Raw genomic sequence first — 22,029 nt, 5'->3', positions numbered from 1 at the left:
TCTTACTGGAATTGTGCGAAGGTGGGCCGCCACAGCATCCAGAATCTTGGTGAAGGTACAAGGAGCGGAAGATAGACCGAAGGGCAGGGCCCTGTATTGAAAGTGGGCTGCGGCATAACTGAACCTGAGAAAGCGTCTGTGGGCTGGTCTGATGGGTATATGTAGATAGGCCTCCTTGAGGTCGATGGATGTTAGATAGTCCCCTCTTCTAATGCTTCCTAAGATTGAATTGAGGGAGTGCATCTTGAATCTGCGATATTTGATGTGAAGGTTCAGTTGCTTCAGGTCTAAGATGGCTCTGGTGCCGCCTGATTTTTTGTCCACTAGGAAAAGAATTGAATAGAAGCCGGTCCCCTGGTGAGGCGTGGGAACCGGTTCTATGGCACTGATGGACAACAGGTGTTGAATCTCGTCTTCCATTTGAGCCCTCTTGGTGGGTTCTTTGGGAATCTGGCATTGGATGAATCTCCTCGGAGGATTTGAATTGAATTCGAGGGAGAGACCAAGGGTGATGGTTTGCAGTACCCAGGCATCGGTTGTCGTGTGGGACCAGGTAGGGATGAACTTGGTGAGACAACCGCCGATGGGATCCTGGCCGGGATAGTCATTTGTTCCTGCGATAAGGTCAGAAGCCGGATCCACGGGAGGGACGTCTGGTCTGGGATTGCCTGGTCCTGTCACGAAAGGACTGTCTGTCCTGAAACCTATCAGGGGGAGGTTGGAAGGAACGTTGATAGGCCGGGGATTGGAACCCGGGATCCTGGGTGCGAAAAGGCTGTCTGCGGTAAGGAAGAGAAGGACGTCTGTCTGAACGTCTAGAGACGTAGGGAAGGATCTTACGTTTGTCTTTTCCCTCAACTAAAATAGGATCTAGGGCTTCACCAAAGAGAGATCCACCCTTAAATGGGGCAGCCGCTAACCACCATTTGGTCTTCATGTCGGCTTGCCATTGTCTGAGCCATAACAGCCTCCTGGAGGTGATGCTGGAGGCAAGGGCTCGGGATGCAAATTTTGCAGAATTAAGGGTGGCATCCGCAGTGTATTCAGCAGCCGCTACCAATGTATTTATGTCCTGATGTAATCTGGAGTCATCCTGAGGAATCCTCTCCTGCATTTGTCTGAGCCATATCAAAGAGGTTCTAGCAAAGGATGAGGCTGCTGTGGCAGATCTGATAGCCCAGGCAGCCGCTTGATGGGTTTTGCGGGTGGAGAGTTCCGCTCTGCAGTCCTCCATTCGGAGACCTTCTGCTGCATCTGAAGGTATAATGTTGGAGGAAGAAGCCAAAGTGGCAATTGGGGTGTCTACGGTAGGAACCTTGAGGAGGTCCTCAAGATCTTGATCCGTCGTGTACATCTTTTTGTTTGAGCCACTAGGAGTAGGAATGGCACCAGGGTGACCCCATTGACGTTGGATGGTGTCCAAGAAGAGCTTGGGTGAAGGAATTACCCGTTGCTCTGAGACTGGTTCAGTAAAGAGGAATTTATTGGGGTCTGACAGATCTGAAGCTCCCTCAGATTGGCGTAAGGCAACCCCCATGTTGGCCGTAACTTTTGCCTTGTGTAGTAATGTGTAGAAAAGCTCATGGCGAAAAAGGCCGGTGGGAGCAGGTTTGTCTGGAGCAGACTCTTCGTCTTCAGACAGATTATACTCTGCTATGTCTTCCTCCCCCAAAAAGGAGTCCTCACTATGGTGTGAAGGGGTTGGAGAGCGTGTGCGCAGCGCGCATAGTCTGGGTGGGTGGCTATCAGAATGGAGTCTTTGGTCAGAGCTGCCCGAAGGAGATGGAGCTGGGAAACTCTCTGAGTGAAGGCATCGTCAATGCCTTGAGAAATGGTTTGCATGATAAGGTGACGTATATCCTGAGAAATGGCAGAATTACTGTCCTCTCTGTGGGAGACTCCCGCTGCTATGGGAGTGAAGGTGGCAGAAGGTGCCTGATGTGGAGGCTCAGGCATGGCTCTAGAAGAATCTCCAAAAACTGTACAAATTGTTTCCTGGTTTTCTCCTGAACCACTAGAGATAGTGGGAGACCATCCAGGCTGAGTTAATAGAGGAGAATCTTCAGTTAGTGGAACAGAAGTTTCCCTGCCTTCCTCTGCTAATTGTTGTTTTGCTTTATCAAATTGCCTATCCAAGGCCCGTTGTCTTCTCGAGGCATCTCTCTCTGCAGCAGCAGAGGTTTGGAGAGAAGTAGAAGACTTGGATTTGGTGGCAGAAGCCCTTGATTTGGATCTGCTCTTGTGAGGGGAAGGAGCCACGCTAGTAAGGTGTCCTTGGGAGGGCGAGGCAGAAGCCCGGGAAGAAGATCTGCTGCGATCCGCCATCTTGGAAATGAGGCCTAGTGGTTATCAGAGGCCTTGGAATATATGCCCAAATAATATAGTGGCCCTGATCTGAGAATCCTGGAATAAGATCAAACAATAAGGGCCAGTTAGCACCAAGCTGACACCACAGCTGGATTCAAAGCATTCAAAGGCTGCCTGGGGGGTTGCTTTGGGGGGGGGGCCCAAATGGCGCGAAGCAGGCACCACTGCTCCTAAAGCGCCTTTTTTTACTGCAGCGTTGGCAGGGGGAGCTAGCCTCCGACACCACGGATCTTTTTCTACACCCCTGCAGGCGCGAAGCTGACACCACAGCTTCTCCTGCGCTCCGCTGGCCTCCACTTACAGTTTGGTGAGGCCCAGCGATGTCCGTTCCTCAATCCGGTGATTCCACGAGGCTTGAGAGGCTTGGAGTGTAAAAAAATGGCCGCCGGCCTTCGGGCGGCTCAGCTGAGCGGCGCTGGGCTGCGCGCAAAGCGCGAGCCTCTTTCCTTGCCGCTCCGGCTCCCAGCAGTCAAAGAAAAACAATTGGACACTTTAAAAACTTTTTTTAAGAATTTTCCTATATTTATTGAAGTCCTAACAGCTGTAAAAGAGTCAAAAGCAATGGAGCTAAAGGAGGTAGTCTCTCTATGGCCGACTGAGTTAATAAACTGGAGCTAAACAGGAAGAGGAGGTGTGTTTAAACAAATTCAACTCAGTCTCAGGCCAATCAGATGAAGTTAACAACCCATTGCTTTGGACTCTCTTAGCAGCGTACAGGAGAATCCATTATTTTTCTTCAGAAATACTTATTCCAGCAATTTATATAGAAGATATACCAACCAGCCTGTAATTCCTTGGATCTTTCCAGATCCTTTTTAAAAACTAATGCTCCACTGACTATCTTCCAGTTCTCAAGCACTTGAGAAATATTACCCAAGCAACCATTTTTAGACAGATTGTGAAGCTAACAATTGCCCTGCCAGTTCTCATTATAGGACTAGTACAAGATTCTACAGTTACCATCATTTGCTTCCTAATTACAAAAGGAACCTCAGATCTTTTTCAGTAAGACTTCTTGTATGGATTTTATGTATAAGCAATAGAGGGAAATAGAGATGACAGAACTGCATCATTTTTTTATTTCGTTAATTGCTTGGAACTATGAAATAGAGAGTGAGATGGGGGACATATATCAATGAAAGGGGACTGGAAGAGATTTGAAGGGAGGCTGGCAGTTCAGGCACTGGATGAAAAAGTGGGCAGGACATAGGCTGACTTCCCTTACTTTCAGGTGGCCTCCTAAACTGGGAAGTCAAAGCAGGACACCAAACTAAAGGCAATGCCTTATAACTTCAAATTCAGCTGCTCCTAAAATATGCTTATCTAGGATTTAATCCTGAATGACAGCACTGACCTGCTTTATGGAGATCTGGCTGAGGGAAGAGGAAAGAAATACCTTCTTATTATAGAGACATTTGGAATCTCCATTTCATCACTCCAAGCTTGTTTCTTAGAATTTCACTCTTTTTACAGCCAAAAGGTGAAATTCAGGAAATGCTAGGAGTCTGAACATAACTGAAGAAGCTATAGTAGTTTTGGAATCTGCTGATTAATAACTTGCCCCAAAGACTGGCTCACAAATGGATGAATTATTGCAATGAGTCTGTTTAGCAAATGTTTGCAGGGTAGACAGCAGTCTGCTGCACATTCTTTCTGAAAGCAGAATGGGGATAAAGACTGCCCATCCAAAGAAGGAATTGTATTTTCTTCCCTGCCAGACTTAGCCTAGCAAAGCAAAAGAAATGGAAGCTTGTCACTTGATCTTCCTTTCCATTGACAAACAAGTCAATCAACAACTATTAAGCTAAAGGAACTTGAAAGTTCAGAGGCAACACCCAGATACTAAAGACAAGCAATATCCGGTTAGTTCCATCAAGACCCGGACAGTTGTGAGCTTTCAGGCCTTGAGCTGCTATGGATAGAAACTCTGGCCTAATTCAACAACACACTTTTACAGGATGTCGATAGCAATATGCTCAACCTTTATACAGCTATTTCAACAGCAAGAGAATCTCCTTCAGTTCACTGCTTTTTCTGCAAGCAGAAGATACAGTTCTTGGTCTGTTTGTATCACTACTTAATCTGTTAGATTGCTCACCAGATTGGTTCATGAGGCTATCTACAGATTCTGTCTTCTAATGACCACTCCAATTATTCTCCTTTGCGGGTACAATTCCCACGATTCTAAAGGAGGAAGAAGGAAAGTCCTTATTTAGGAAAATTGTTGCTAGACTCTCAACTGATATTAATAACAATTGGCTAGTGTCCAATAGTTGATGCTTAGTCAAGGTAAAAACGCAGCGCTCCAGCTGCAGCTCTCAGATGAAGAGATTATCTTGATCTTTCCCAGTTTCAGTTTAAATTTCAATATGGCAAGCAGATGTGCCCTTGAACATGTTGTTGAAAAACAGAACCAGAAGAGAAAGGATTCTGGAAATTTCATCAGCTTTTGACCATGACTGTGTTATATTGTAGGAATACATGGGAGGTCTTCAGTTATTCTGCATTTATCTTTCTGGATGTAAACAGAAAACGAAAGACAATTTTTCTATACTTTGTGAAGCAACTTAGGAGGTTCTATCTTCAAGGTTCTAACTTGCCTCCATGTTATTTAACTTCTAATAAAGTAACTAGGAAAGATCATTTGCAGATTTGAAGATAGTTGTCGTCAGTATGCCAAAAGCACTCAGGTTTATTTTTCCTTTTCTGTGGATTCAGAGTTGGACATCTCCAAATTCCCACTGTCTCTAAACTACAAAGAACTCCTAAATAAATGAACAGGAGAGTTTAGGGAGGAGTTTAGGGAGGAGTTTAACAATTTTCTTAATAAATAAATGATTTAAACCATAAATTTATATCTCCTGAGGGAAAAAACCAAGAGGAAGTATAAGCCTTTAAAATGATGTGCCTTTACAAAACCAGTAAACGCCAGTATGAGTTACAAAGCTTGTAACACATTTATGTTCCTATCTTAGAACATTCAGACATATATTTGCAGTATCCCTTGAAAAAGAAATCAGAAGACTGGAGGAGTAAGTGCTCACATTTTAACTTGTAAGAGAAAATGAAGTTTTATCTATTCAAAAGAAGGAGACTGTAGTAGAACCAATAGTAGAAATATCATTTCATAAGGAAGACAATCTAACAAAGGAAGAAGCCCAATGAACATGAATGAGAAACAAATGCAAGTGATAGACAAGATACTCTGCACAATTGGACTTTTGAAATTGTTAGTCTTTTCAGAAGAAGAGATAGGAGAAGTACATTGATGGAACGTACCAACCATCTAGGAGAGTAATAGATTCCTGGTTAGATGATCTCTAAGATACCATGTCTTCCAAAAACAAACCATAGATCTTTCAGAGGCATGAAGTTGTAATAATAAGAAACCAATTATGCGACCAGCTTCTTGAAAAAAATGTGTTCTTTAGACAAAATTATTAATTTATCTTAATGCTAAACTTGCCTCACATATATATTTTCCTGCAAGCAAAACATTTTCAATACTGGTCTGGTCAGTATTTTCCAAGTTCGAAAATGGGAAAAGCTGGATAACAAGATCATGGACAGCTAAGGACATTTACCTATCAACTGCCAAGTTCTATTTTTCATTCTGATTGACTTACAATTGCTTATTGGGAAATTCTAATTCTTCCACTTAATGAAAATAAGTTTGTGAAACCTTTAACTATTTATAATTCTGCAATACTGTGACCTACAGTATGGACTGACTCCTATCTAAATCCTATTAATGAAGAGTTTCTGATAATTTAATGGAAATAAACAGATAAACAACAAACAAAAAAATCCAATTCTTCACTGAACACACTGAATCAATATTTACTGGCCTTTTATGAGTATGCAAAGCTTAAGATTTAATAACCAGTGGTACTTGTGCCTATTGAACAATGCCTGCAGGTATTTTGGCATTCCTCTTTAGACTGTCCTACTTAAAATGCTTGATTCAAATCATGCCATAGATATCAGTTAGCTTAAGGTTAGAGTTTTGCTTTGGCTTTTGTAAATGCAGTTTCTTCTGCTACATCCATTCAATTTGATGAATTTGTGTGTTTAGGATTATTGTCATGCCAAAGGAATTACATTTGTTTCAAGTTTACCTTTTAGACAATTACCCTGACATTCTCCTGTAGAACTTATAGGTGCAATCCATTAATTAATTATTCTCTTAGGAAAATGACAGTGGACAAAGTTGCCATAGCTTGGTAAAAAAACAGCAGTGAAATACCTCTATTTCCTTGCTTTTTATATCTTTTCCAAACAATTTCTATGTACTGTATATATCTGAAAAAACTCTATTAGTAAACGCATACGCAGCAACAAAATTATTATTGTTCCTCGCATTTCTGCCAGAGGTTTAATTTGGATTTGGTATTTCTGTCCACTTATCAAGTCCCTCCCAAACATCTTGGATTATTAAAGATTCTTTGTAAAACACTAATAAAGATGGCCTTTATTCCAGTATTAAATTTAATTATGATGCTTATCACATCAATAACATTCCAACAGAAGATAATATTTGTAGCTCAGGACTAAACTGGAGTTCTTGGTGCTCTCTGAGCTAGCTGTTTGCTTGCAAATATTTCATTATCCAATGAAATTGATAAGGTTACCTAATTGGGTAATGAAATATCTGCAACCAAGCAACCAAGCTAAGAGCATTAAGAACTACATCAATAACATTTTTGGCTTGATAAACTCAGAAGAATTAGCCCCTTGATTCAAGATGGATTGTGTACATACAGCACTAGCAAAAATAAAGGAATTTCCTTTTGCCAGAAATGCTCATTAAAAATGAAAGATATTCAAAAGTTCTAAACGTGTAAAAAAAATAGGAAAAGATGGTTCCCTAAATCAGATCCACAAAGTCACTGTTTCAATCTTCATATTTCAGCATGCCTTCTATGACGAATAAAATTAAATAATATCAGAATTGGGATGAAAAATAGGTCCGTTTTAAAAAAATACATGATGGACTTATTTAGAAAATAATTAAAAATAAATACAGTTGAAGAGAACTTCTTATAAGACTTCCTTTCAATTAGCATGAGAGAGGATCAGTCCTAAAGATAGCTGGGCCAAGATTCACATTTCCTCCAAATAAAAAAAAAATGATGTTGAAAAAAAAAAGAAATAAATACTGTAAATTTGTCTCATTCATGGTTTCAAATACATCAAGTTTGCACTTAGCTGCAATCCAAGCTTTCAGAACACACACATAGACTAAAGCTATGACTAAATCTGAAATTTGGCTAAATCCATCATCTAAGACAAGGATGTCAAACTCAAGACCAGATCCGGTCCAGAGTTCTTAGATCTGGCCCACGGACCATCTTGGAAACAGTGAAGTATCAGCCTGCGGTGCTTCTGTCAGCAAAAAGACCTCCATTTTCGCTTGCAGAGGGTTGCAGAAGGACGTGGGAGCTGAAAACGGAGCTTGGGTGCCTGTTTTTGCTGGCAGAATGCTCGGGCCACTACAGGCACCCCCAACACAAGTGATGTCGAGCTAGCCATGCCCACCCTGGCCTTTGTAGGTCAAATACAACCCTGATGCGGCCCTCAATGGAATCGAGTTTGACACCCCTGGTCTAAGAAGACAAAGGAAAAACATTAATAAAATTACAACATTCTGAAGACAAAGTTTTAGAATGGGTTGACAACAATAAAGAAATTAAATATAAAACATATCTAGTATGATTTATGCTTATCCAACTGCCATAAAAAAGGAAAGAAATTGATTTAAGCAAAAATAAAGGAAAATTCATGAAAAGCATTTTATAAATGTTATTTAATAGCAAGGAAACTTAACATGGTAAATTCTAGTATAAATTTCACGTAACGGAGAAAATGTAAAGTAATAGATACATATACCGTGATCTTGTAAAGGTCCAACTGTTTGGGACTAAAATCTTTATTAAAGTAAGACATATTGCAACTGAGAATATTAAATCCAAACCCTAACTTTATTAAACCTTTTGATAATCCAAATGATACATTAGTTATTAATTGCAGCCACAGAGGCAGTATGTGTGGAACATAGGGAAGAATTTCAGTACCCCCATATGGTAGCAAATATGTTGGAAAATCACTCTAATGCAAAAGCTACCCAATAAAAGATATCAATATTATAAGAATATAGATGAGAATTTAAACGTATTTTTACCAGGCCAAATGAATGACTAGTATGCACTTCCAGTTTCTTAGATCAGTTAATTAAACAACGCTAGATGCATTTTGCATTATTCACTGTATTGTAAATAAAATATTTAAAATGTAAACTGAATAAATTTCCTTGAAAATATATATATATATCTGTATGTATGTATGTATGTATGTATGTATGTATGTATGTATGTATGTAGGTCTTGGCATATTCCAGTCTTTTCCCGTGTAAGGTTGAGAGTATCCTGGCGATGTTTCGACGAGGTCTCACTCATCATCTTCAGGCTAGTGCTTTCAGCTTCGTGCTTCTGTGAGCAAAGCGTGGTCGGAACTGCAGTCTCTCTATAAATACTGGTAGAGAGGTGGGGAGTGTTGCTGTGAGTGGTTGGTTGGCTGTGTGGTTGCATACCTATACCCGTGAAAACCTACAAAAACACACACACACACACATATACATACATACACATACATACACACACACACACACACATACATACTGTATATGGCTTCATTTATTCTAATTTAGATCAAAAGCTCAATTTTAAGACCATTATGCTAAATTGACATTAATAATTTTACTTGATTATTGTGTATTAAATTATATATTTTAATACCTTGTTCATACATATACATCTTATTCTGTATAGCAGAAAATACCTATTATGACAAAAGTGAAAACACTATTTACATTCTGTTGCTATTATAAACTTTGCACCTTATGTCGCCTTTCCCTGTACTAATACACCTAACAAAGATCTTTGTATTTTTAATGAACTTGGGAGAAAACAAAAATTCCTGCCAAGGCTTAGTCCTTACTTTTCATTTTAATTAAACAAGCATGCATAATTGCATCACAAAAGCACCCTTAAATCTGTTCTATTATTGTTTTGTAGTCTTTAGCCTTTCAGCATTTATATTCTTTTGGCATACTTTCTTTCACTTTGACCCGATTCTTTTTATAAAATAACATCTTCCTGCCTTATCCATAATTCTTATTTCTGTTAATCAACTATATTAGCACTATTTTTCAATGTTGTATTTTTTTTAAAAAATAAAAATAAAAAGCCTTGAAATTTCATATAAGAATTTAAGCCTCCTAAAAGCCATCTAAACAATAAAACATTTTATTCCTGGAGTATTACATGAATTGTGTTCACTGAAAGAACGTTGTACTTACCTGAACTTTCGTTCTGGGTGCGTTGCATGAGAGTCCAAGCAATGGGTTAAATCTCATGTGATTGGACAGAGACTGAGTTAAAATTTGCATAAACACGCCTCCTTCCTCTTTGGGGCTCCAGTTTGTTAATGAGGTCTGGATCTGGAGAGGATGACACCTGTAATGAGAAATAATACACTCACTCCCAGACCTTGGACCTCCCATGAAAGAAAAGGGAGGGTTTGGACTTTCATGCAGCGCACCCAGAATGAATGTTCAGGTAAGTACAATGTTCTTTCTCTGGTGCATTGCTTAGAGAGTCAAACAGTGGGATAAACCCAAGCTAAATATCTCTAGGGCGGGAAATGGAAGCGTCCAGAATCCTTTCAGTTGGAAGAACCTGCTGTAGCACACTCTGCCCAAAGGTGGCCTCAGCCGAAGCAGACTTGTCAATCCTGTAATTGCAGATGAAGGGTGAGGGCAAAGTCCAAGCAGCCACCCAACAAATCTCAAGGATCGAAGCCTGAGTGGCCTATGCTGCAGATGTGGCCTCACTCCTGTTCAAGTGAGCCGTGATGTGAGATGGCCGAGGCGTGGTCTTCTGATCGTAGGCTTTGGATATGCAAGCCTTAAGCCAACAGCTGATGGTGGAAGAGGACACCTTAGTGCCCAAGGAGCTAGGTTGGACGGAGACGAATAATGACTCAGTTCATCGCAAGGAAGCCATCCGGTCTATGTATTTGCGCAGAGCCCTGTGTGCGTCAAGGGAGTGCCATTGTTTTTCCCTGGGGTGTCTGGATCGTGGACAAAAATCTGGAAGAATGACTTGCAAGCCCCTGTGGAACCAGGAGTTGATTTTTGGAACAAACGTGGGGTCCAGACGGGGAACTACTCTGTTGGGATAAAAGGTACACAAGTTCTTGTGGACAGATAGGGCCCCCAATTCTGAAACTCTCCTAGCAGACTTACTTTCTTTCTTTCTTTCTTTCTTTCTTTCTTTCTTTCTTTCTTTCTTTCTTTATTTATTTATTTATTTATTTATTTATTTATTTATTTATTTTTCAAATTTATATACCGCCCTATCTCCCGAAGGACTCAGGGCGGTTCACAGGCACATAAAAACATTTATATACAAATTAAGATAATCATTAAAAAACTTATTCTAATGCCCAGTTATTAAAAGATTTAAATATGAATATTAAAAAAAACCAATTAAAAAACCCCTATAAATTTAAAATCTAAGCCAGTCCTGCACAGATGAATAAATGTGTCTTGAGCTCGCGACGGAAGGTTCGGAGGCCTGGAAGTTGACGGAATCCTGGGGGGAGTCCGTTCCAGAGGGTGGGAGCCCCCACAGAGAAGGACCTTCCCCTGGGCGTCGCCAGACGACACTGCCTAGCTGACGGCACCCTGAGGAGTCCCTCTCTGTGAGAGCGCACGGGTCGGTGAGAGGTATTCGGTAGCAGTAGGCGGGCCCGTAAATAACCCCGCCCTATGCCATGGGGCGCTTTGAAGGTGGTTACCAAAACCTTGAAGCGCACCGGAAGGCCACAGGTAGCCAGTGCAGTCTGCGCAGGATTGGTGTCATACGGAGCCACGAGGGCTCCCTCTATAACCCGCAGCCGCATTCTGAACTAACTGCAGCCTCCGGATGCCCTTCAAGGAGCCCCATGTAGAGAGCATTGCAGTAATCCAGGCGAGACGTCACGAGGCGTGAGTGACCGTGCATAGGGCATCCCGGTCTAGAAAGGGGCGCAACTGGCGCACCAGGCGAACCTGGTAAAAAGCTCTCCTGGAGACGGCCGTCAAATGATCTTCAAAAGACAGCCGTTCATCCAGGAGGACGCCCAAGTTGCGCACCCCTTCCATCGGGGCCAATGACTCGCCCCCAACAGTCAGCCGAGGACTCAGCTGACTGTACCGGGATGCCGGCATCCACAGCCACTCTGTCTTGGAGGGATTGAGCTTGAGCCTGTTTCTCCCCATCCAGACCCGTACGGCCTCCAAGCACCGGGACAACACTTCGATAGCTTCGTTGGGGTGGCCCGGTGTGGAAAAGTACAGCTGGGTGTCATCAGCGTACAGCTGGTACCTCACACCGAAGCCACTGATGATCTCACCCAGCGGCTTCATATAGATGTTGAACAAAAGGGGCGAGAGGATCGACCCCTGCGGCACCCCACAAGTGAGGCGCCTCGGAGCCGACCTCTGCCCCCCTGTCAACACCGTCTGCGACCGATCGGAGAGATAGGAGGAGAACCACCGATAAACGGTGCCTCCCACTCCCAATCCCCCCAACCGGCGCAGCAGGATACCATGGTCGATGGTATCGAAAGCCGCTGAGAGGTCTAATAGGACCAGGGCAGAGGAACATCCCCTATCCCTGGCCCTCCAGAGATCATCCACCAACGCGACCAAAGCCGTCTCAGTGCTGTAACCGGGCCGGAAGCCGGACTGGAACGGGTCTAGATAGACAGTTTCATCCAGGTGTAAGGGAAACTGATATGCCACCATACTCTCTACAACCTTCGCCGCGAAGCGAAGGTTGGAGACCGGACGATAATTACCTAAAACAGGTAAAAAACATTATAGCTACGAGAAAAGCGACCTTAAAGGTCAGCAGCTTAAGGCTGGTAGTTCCCATAGGCTCAAATGGAGGAGAAGTAAGAGCCTGTAAAACAAGGGAAAGATCCCAAGACAGATATCTGTGTACCAACAGAGGTCGTAGATTGGATGCACCCTTCAGGACCTGTTGTGGTCCATCAGCAGCCTATGAAGCTGGCAACAGAGTCAGACAGCGATGAGGCTGAGGTGAGGCCAGGGCCATTGGGAAGTGAGGTGCGGACTCCAGAGCCTCCGGAGACTGATAGTAGTGAGGCAGAGGAACAGAAGGAGCCTGTACCTAATGCACGCATGAGAAGAGCTGCCAGAAGACAAGAGCAGCTCAAGCAGAGAGGACAACTCGGGAGTAGGGCCAAGAGATGATTGGCCCCTCCCATAAGGCTTAAAACAGACCAGCATCGGCATTTGAGCTTTGCTGGAAAACAACATTGTAGCTGCGTCTTCTGCTTCGCCTTCTGCTTCATATACATCTTTGTTTTCGTATATGTCTTCTAGACGTTTGCCAGGAAAGGCCTTTGGCAGTTTGGACTAAGGTTTGTGAGATAACTGAGGAATTTGTGTTGGGAGGTATTTGTTTTACTTTGAGTTGAACGACGTTGGGAATGAAGTAATTCCCAGCTGTTCGAATAAAGTTTGTTTTTCCACAGACTAAGTTTATTACTACCTACTTGGGCCTGGGTCACAACAGTACCCTTGGATGATGGGCGAGGGATTCCCCTCCAGCCCCAGGAAAGACAGTTGTCAGGGCAGCAATTTGTCTGTGGAGCGTTTTGACAGGCAAACCGGCATCTAATCCATCCTGAAGGAACAGCAGGATATGTGGAATGGCCGCTGATGTCTGAGCGAGGCTTTTCTGGAGGCACCAGCAGCAGAAAGCAGCCTATGTGGTGTCGTAGATGCAGAACGTCAATGGGCGATGAGACGCTAAAATGGTGATGATTACACTTCCAGAGAAATGGTCCTTCTGTAGGGTCTCCCATTCAAGTGCCAGATGGCCAATTGGAGCCATTGCGGCTCTGGATGTACAATGGCCTCCTGGCACAGGGAAATCCTGTCTGGGGGAATCCTCCATGGTGGAGATATGGAGAGATTCATGAGGTCTGTGAACCAAGATCGACGGGGACAGTGAGGTACAATGAGAAGGACTTCCGCACCCATCTCCAGGACCTTCCTGATGACCCTTGGTATGAATGGGGTGAGGGAGAAGGCATATAATAGGCCCTGTGGCCACAGACACCTGAGGGCATCAGTACCTTTGGCTCCTGGTGTCTGGAACCGGGTGTAGAACCACAGAAGATGTGCATTGGATGGACTTGCAAAGAGATCCATTACTGGAAGGCCAAATCTGTCCATGATTTGCCAAAAGAGGTGTGGGTAAAGCTGCCATTCTGCATGATTGATGGTTGTTTGGCTCAACCAATCTGCTTAGGTGTTGTCAACACTGGAGATGTGACTCGCCTGCAGTGATAGAAGGTGCTTCTCTGACCACAGACTCAGCGCCTCTGCCTCCATCAGCGCTCTGGAGCGCGTTCTCCCTTGGCAGTTTATGCGCGCCTTGGAGGTGATGTTGTCCATCAACAACAACACATGGTGACCTGACAGTTTGTGTTTGAAATGTCATAACACCAAGTGCGCAGATCTCAGTTCCAGCCAGTTGATGTCGTTGAGGAGGTCAGTTGATGACCAGTGACCCTGGGTCACCTGAGATTGCAGATGGGCACCCCAACCAAACAGGCTGGCATCCGTGGTCAGAATGTTCCCAGAAGGAACTCCCCTTTTCCATGGTTGGTGATGTCCACCATTCCAAGGATTTGCGCACTTTTGGTGGTACTCGAATTTGTATGTTGGTGTTGCTGAGGCCAGCTTTTTGACTGGGTAAAAGAAGCCACTGAAGGGGGCAAGAATGAAGCCTCGCCCAAGGTACAATCGCTAGGCAACAGATCATTCTGCCTAGCAGCTGAGATAGGAGGACCAAGAGAACCCTTGGGTGGGACCTGACCTGTCTCACAGTGGCATGAATGCTGGACAGACGTTCCTTGGAAGGGAATACTAAGCAGGTCTGAGTATTGATTTATGCTCTCAGATGGACCAGGGAAGTGGAGAAAATGAGGTGACTTTTCTCCCAATTCATGGTGAACCCATGGTCTTGGAGGGTTCAAATCGTGAGATGGGGGTCTAGTTGCGCCTGTTGAATGGGATGAGGACATGATTAGTATGTTGTCTAGATAGCACAACAAACAGATGGCAGCTACCATGTTTGTGAATGTCCTCGGGGCAGAGGAAAAGCTGAAGGGTAGCACCCAGTATTGAAAGTGGGCTCCTGCATAGCAGAACCGGAGGAATCTCCTGTGTGATGTTCTGATGGGCACATGAAGATAGGCTTCCCGGAGATCTATAGATGTTAGAAGATCTCCCTGTCTTATGCAGCCCAGAATGGTATGCAGGGAGTGCATCTTGAAGTGCTTGTACTTTATATGTATGTTGAGCTGGTGCCTCAACATTGTCTGTTGAGCTGGTGCCTCCGGACTGTTTTTGCACCAGAAAAAGGATTGAATAGAAGCCGAGTCCCTGATGTTGAGGAGGCACGGGTTCTATGACCTGGATGGCCAGCATCAGAGACCTTTTGGTGGCGTCTCTGGCACTGAACACTGAATGAACCTCTGGGGAGGTTGGGAAGTGAACTCTAAGGTAAGGCCGAGTGAAATAGTTTGTAAGGCCCAGGCGTCGGTAGTTGTTTTTTGCCAGATGGTGGAGAACCTGGAAAGATGACCACCAATGGAGGATCCCTCAGGGCAGTCACTTGGGACAGTGGTAGGGTCGATGGCCCATTCCCCGAAAGGGGCGTCTGACTTGTGACTGACGAAATCGATCCCGAAAGGGCTGTCTGTCAAACAACCGATCCGCAGGTTGATTAAATGATCTCTGATAGCCTGGGTTCTGGGACCCCTGGCTTGAAGTCCGAAAGTACTGTCTACAGAAAGGGAAGGTTGACCTTCTGTCTGAACACTGGTATGTCTGAAGGAGTACCTTCTTTTTATCGCTGTGTTCAACTAGAACAGGATCTAAGGCCTCACCAAAGAAGGAACCTCCCTTGAAAGACGCTGCTGCCAGTTGCCATTTGGACTTCATGTCCGCTTGCCAATGTCACAACCATAATAGGTGTCGGGAGGTAACATTCAACGCTAAGGCCCTGGAGGCAAATTTAGCGGAAGTAAGAGTGGCATCCATGGAATATGTGGCGGCTGCAATCAACTTATTGATGTCCAGATTCAAATGTATGTCCTCTGAAGGGTGCACGACTGCACCTGGTGAAGCCAAATCAGCGATGTCCTGGCAAAAAAGGATGCTGCCGTGGCAGATTGGATAGCCCAGGCAGCTGCTTGATGGGTCTTATGAGCCACGAGTTCAGCCCTGCGATCTTCGGCCTTTAGACCTTTAATTGAATCAGAAGGAAGAATATTGGGTGAGGCCAAACTGGCCATTGGAGCATCCACGGTGGGCAATTTTAAGAGGTCCTCATGCTCACCATATACATTTTCTGGTCCATACAGCTGGGGGCCATGACAGATCCCAATTGGTTCTGCTGGCATTGGATAACGTCTATAAAGAGCGTCAGTGATGGGATTGCTTCCTGTTCAGTGACTGGTTCGGTGAACAGAAGAGCAGTGGGATCTGGAGGGTTCGAAAATCCCTCTTGCTGCCCAACAAGCGTCCCCATGTTGGCCGTAATCTTGGCCTTGTATAACAGGGAATGAAAAAGGTCATGACAAAATAGCCCATGGTAGAAAGTTTGTCAGTTATGACTCTTCCATTGTCAGAAAGATTGTAGTCAGTCATATCCTCCTCGCAAACATATGATATATTAGAATGTTGAGATGGCAAAGGAGAATGAGATTCTGAGATGGCTTCTCTTTCCCTGTGACTCGGGGGTGGAATGGGCAGTAAAGGAGGCATGGGCATTTGTGTCGGGCCGACAATGCCTCATTGAACAAGGACAGCATCGATGCTCTTGGAAATGGTTTGTGCTATCATGGCACAATTTCCTATGACAAAGAAGGGCATACACCTTCTTCCAGGCAGAGCCCCGCCGCGGTCGGTGTTAAAGTAATCAAAACATGAGAAGATCTATGGGAGTGGAGAGATCCGGAATCTGGAAGATGTGACGCTGATAGGAACCTGGGTCAGGTTCTGCTGATCCTGCATGTCAGTAGATGCATTAGGAGACCAGCCAAGCTGCTCTGGCTGTTTCCAGGAGCACAGGCCCTTTATCGATGGGGTCAATAGAATACCTGCTGCAGTCAGGGGTGGCAGAGTTCTTGGCCTTTTCTGCCCAGTTTTGGGCCTTGTCAAATTGTTTGTCCAAAACGCGTTGTCGTCTTTGAGCATCCTTTTCAGAGGCCACAGAGGAAGAGGCCGAGCGAGATGGTTGAGGCCTAGGCTGAACCCCCCTGGAGTAGGATCTGCCAGACTTATGAGATGAGGCCTCTAATGTACGATGTCTGATAGAGGAGCAACTGTGAGACGCCATTTTGAAAGACACAAATAATCCCTCAGGGCAATTAAAGATAGGTCTACAATCAAGGATGGCTCAAGAGAAATAATAGCCTGTGTGGCCAAGGTGATTAGAGGTGGCTGGGAGAAGCAGAGAAATGCAGAGGCCGACACCACGGCTCTGAGGCATTACAAGTGATCAGGCCCTGTTAATTTGAAGAGCTGTTACAAAATGGCGGGAATCTCACACAACAGTTCTAATCACCCAGAATGCCATCGTTGTAGCCAGATCCTATCCCAATAATAATTACACAGGGCTAACACCACAGCTCTTTATACGCAAGTCCAAAGCCAACAATTAAGGCATTTCTGCCAGGAGGGATAAACGCTGAGCCGACACTATGGCTCATTGCATGCCAAAGGCCCTTATGCCAGCTCCTGCAGTTCCTGAGGAGCAGACAACCTGTGAAGCCGGCACCATGACTTCAATTGCACCAAACTCTGCCTGTAATCCACAATCTGGAGGGGTAAGCCCTGGAACCGACACCACAGTTCTCAAAATGCCACTCCAGATGTAATATAATAAATGTGTGGCAACTGTGCAGAGCCAACACCATGGTCCCTCCTGCGCCAGAGAACGAACAGGTTGTTTACAACTAGGCCGAAGGTAAAATACCATGGGGCCGGCACCATGGCCCCTCGCGTGCCAGAAAGTAAGCAAATGCAATGGCAGGCAAAATAAACAGCGCTGAGCAACGAAGTGGGCTGTTTGCGCGCCAAGTCTTTAAATCTTATAAGAGGATATCGCAGATGTAACAAGCGAGTCGGAGCTGGCACCATGGCTCTTAGTTCACAAATCCAGCTGCAAAACTTACGGTCAGGTTGTTTCCTTCAATCCAAGCTCTGTGCAGGCTGGTGTCTGTAAAAAAATGCCACTCAGGGTCCCGTGGCTCAGCTGAGCAGCGCAAGGGTGGAAGAAGCGCTCTGAAGCTGTAGTCTCCTCAGAAATACAGAAAATCAGGTATAGATCTAAAATTCTCTGAATAAGGCAGTTAGAAAGTCCAAGCAGTGGAGCTGAAAAGAAATAAGTCTCTCTTGGTTGACTGAGTTAACAAACTGGAGCTCCAAAGAGGAAGGAGGCATGTTTATGCAAATGTTAACTCAGTCTCTGGCCAATCAGATGAGATTAAACCCACTGCTTGGACTCTCTAAGCAGCGCACCAGAGAACAATAGGTATTTTCTCATGAGTTTGTCTTAAGAAAATACTAATGCATGAAAATGTACTTGCAAGGACTGCGAGACTGTCCTACTTTGATAGAATAGCATGTGTATGTTCAGCATATTTTTAATATATCCAAAACATAACACAATTTTTGGATTACAGATTCAAACTAAATAATATACTATAAATTATAATGGTAAAATCCTGAATTGTGTACTGTATGTACTCCTTCTGCATGCAGAAACATGTTTTCTATTACAGAATATCCACAGAATTTATTATTCAGAGGGCTAGATATAAGATAAGAAAAAGAGAACCTTTTCCCCACCATGGCCATAGCAACAACTATGCAATTCTCCACATTTGTATCAAATATTAGATGTACAGAATTCAATATGCAAGTATTTACCTTAATCTAAAAACCACTTGCAAGATCTATAAAACAACATAAAATAAGTGTTTTGGAGCTTAGTGAGGGTAAGGAATACACTCTTTTACTTCACAAATTTCCAGCACCAACTTCAATACTGAAATAAGTTATTGATACAATATATTCTAGTCATCTAAAAAGAAGCATATGGCTGTAATGCTTTCAACCATGTTGGAAAATATCACCTGGTCCAGAAAAATTGACAAGAAAAGTGTGCCTTCATGGAATTATCAATGCAATTTTATACATCTCTACTCAGGGCCTTACTTAAATACAGAAGTGTAGTTGAATTTATAATCCATAAATATGCATGCAAGCACACATACACATGAAGACACGTATCTGAAGAAATAAGCTACAGTTTACAAAAGCTTATGTCTTTCAATAACATTTGTTAGTCTGAAATTTTGCTTTCTTATTCTTTCTGATTTTTGACATACATATCCAATAAACGGATATGTAGCACCAATTACACACAAAAAAAGGTCCTGGTATAGCATGAAATCATATCAGAACACAGAAAATCACTACCTTCTTTCTTACATGACCTTGCAATGTTAAACTTCTATCAGTAAATTTAGCTATATTTCAAATTTCAATAACAAGAGAATGGAGGGAAAATTTAACAGTTGGCAGCATCATGTTCTTCTCCTATGGAGGTTTGCCAAAGTTCAAGCTACAATATGTTGCCTAGAACATTTGAACACAAGGCAAAGTCCTCCAATGTAAATTTTATTTAAAAAACATTTCTTTTCAACATGTATTATGCAGTAACTTTAGGATACTGTATCTTGTTCTGCACAACTATAATTTTGCACATGTCTTAGAACATGGAAGTTTTTAGTATATTGTGGAAGAGTACAGGGTGAAAATGCTGCCATATTTTAGATGACAATTGTAATTTGAGTCACTGCAGTGTAAGGTTTGTATTTTGTATCTATATCTGTAAGATCTGAAGCAAAAGAAAAATAAGAAAGCCTTGATACCTTCTGCACCTGGTCAGCTGGGTCCATAGAATATTAGCAGACAGAAATGGAAATGGATCAGGGAGACACCCACGCCGCAGACAGCTATGTCACCTGTAATATCAAACCTTTAACAAAAGAGAAAGGTGTTAAAGAGATTTTAAAAATAGAAAAAAGTGGGAAAATTGCAAACTAATTGCTACATACTACGCAACCAATAAAAAAATGAAAAAAACCTGCATATAATTTAATGTATACAGAGAAAAATAGGACAAAGATTTTGAAAAACAAGCTCTAAAAAAGCTGGGGGCAGAGGAACAGTTACTTAATGAATAAGAAAGAAAAACAGTTATTTTTTTAAAAAAAATTGTCAGAGCTTTATTAATTGCTACTGGGCTACTGTATATTAGAGTAAGATAAAGTGCATATAGGTGGGTGCTAAAATGGCACTGAGGCAATATCCTGGAAGTTCCCTATGAAAATAGCAAACATAAAAGTTTAGCAGCACTGCTTTGGACTATTCTGAATTGAAGAAAACTTGATGATGCTCAAATAATATAGCCTTCCTGGGAGACATTTAGCTCCAAAATAGAAAGAATCAAACTGAACAGAGACAAGGCAAAAGCAGTGAGTCAACATCTAAAGAAGTAAAACATTTCAAAATACATGCACAACTATGAAGAATTGCTTTTTTAGATTTTAAGAATTCGAGTCAATTATTACTGTAATTAAATATGCCACCAAATATCTTAATTTACAGCAGGAGAAAACAAGGGGAAATTCCTTTCTTTACAAAAGGTATTCTTTTAATCTCGTACATATTCTATCAATACAATGAAATACAGCAACCCTTCCACATCAATATCAACAGGCAAGACAACACCATTATCTTAGAAAGGTAGCAATTAATATTCTATACCAATCAGACATTTTATTAAAATTCAGATGTATTATATGTAGCATATATATGTGTGTCATTTTAAGATGCCATTGTCAGAAATCAGAATATTTTAAAATATTCATATTAGAACACAAACCAAGCCAACATAAGAGGCAAATATTATTTAGACAAAAGCATTCCAACTTCATAATCAATGTGCCAATCTGACAATGAAATAGATACATGCTCTCAAATTAACTCAGACAGCCAAAGTTAGAACGTGTCAAGATTCCACTTAACATAAAGATGGTTAGCTCTATCAATGGCTACTATACTATGTTAACTTCATATAAGTATGCAACTAAAATAATAATGCAGGTATGTACAGCAGACTCAATAAGTATATGCATGCCTGAAATTTCTAGAATCAGGACCAGCAGAAAATATATTTTATTTGTAGATTCTTAAGTTAAAATATCTGCAGTATTTGGGTTTCGAATTTCTGGAGTCACAGGCTGTAGTCTTAAATCATGCAATATTAAATTCTACAGAACAAATTTCTCAATAGCTGCAATTATTATTTGTAGCATTTGCACCAATTTCCCCACTACTACCACCAAATCCTACATACTGTCTTTGGATTATAGATTAATGTAATATAGATTATTTACCAATAGCCCTCCATTTATGACCATAATGGCACCTGCCCTTGATTGGGCCCATTTTTATTTCCTTTTTATAGCAGTTGTTAAACAAATGCTGCAGTCATAAAGCAAACCTATTGCTCACTATGCAGTGTTTTTGACAGAAACTAGAAGTAACTGATGGTTTTCAGTGAAAACACAGTAAATTGCATAATGATCAAGGGAACTTCAAACTACAAATGAAAACTGGTAACTGAGCACCCAAAATGTGGTCATGTGACTACGAGAGGCGGCCATCAGAACTAGATTATAAATACATGGGGAGGAGGATGTCCGGTGTAACTTCAAGGTGCCACTAAGCAATCCATCATAAATTGAGAATTACCTGCAGTTTTCTTCACCAGGAATTTCTGATGAATATGGGCTGTTCCAAGAACTTCTTGCACTAAAGGTAAAGGTAAAGATTCCCCTTGCACATATGTGCTAATTGTTCCCGGCTCTATGGGGTGGTGCTTATCTCCGTTTCAAAGCCAAGGAGCCAGCACTGTTCAAAGGCGCACAGAACGCTGTTACCTTCCCACCAAAGGTGGTCCCTATTTTTCTACTTGCATTTTTTACGTGCTTTAGAACTGCTGGGTTGGCAGAAGCTGTGACAAGTAACAGGAGCTCACCCCCTGATACCTTCTGCACCTTACAGGAAATTAGGGATTCAAACCACTGAACTGCCGAACTTTTGATCAACAAGTTCAGCATCTTAGCCACCGCGTCCCTAGTTCTTGCACTAAGCAATCACTGAATCCTGGCAGGTACCACTCAACCTTCTGAGTTACAATACCAGCATTCCAAGGGACAAGGTTAATAAGCATGTCTAGGATAACAAAGAGTAACAGAGTGTAGGTCCTGCCTCACCAGTCTTCCCAGGAAAGCAGAACTCTTGAAACAATTATCATTTCAAAAGGAACTTTTATTGAAAGACAGTGATAGCAAAGGAGATGCAGTATCTGAACTTTCCTGCTCAAAGAGTTAGGTTAAACCAGTACAAGCAAAGCCCCTCCTAATGTCCAGTTCAAT

The 22,029-nt window shown here is 42.7% G+C and overlaps 1 protein-coding gene across 1 annotated transcript in view; it reads right to left on the bottom strand.

The window, feature by feature from the left end:
- SPOP (speckle type BTB/POZ protein) overlaps positions 1-22,029 on the bottom strand; it is a 103,774-nt gene that overhangs the window by 60,978 nt on the left and 20,767 nt on the right. The window contains exon 2 of the mRNA XM_058180270.1: positions 19,456-19,562. The gene's annotated coding sequence lies outside the window, so the exon portion shown is untranslated. The remainder of the gene's footprint in view (positions 1-19,455; positions 19,563-22,029) is intronic.

The sequence above is a fragment of the Ahaetulla prasina genome, chromosome 4 (genome assembly GCF_028640845.1).
Source record: "Ahaetulla prasina isolate Xishuangbanna chromosome 4, ASM2864084v1, whole genome shotgun sequence".
Taxonomy (NCBI): domain Eukaryota; kingdom Metazoa; phylum Chordata; class Lepidosauria; order Squamata; family Colubridae; genus Ahaetulla; species Ahaetulla prasina.
Note: the sequence above shows the minus strand (reverse complement) of the source record. Positions and strands in the feature narration are given on the sequence as shown.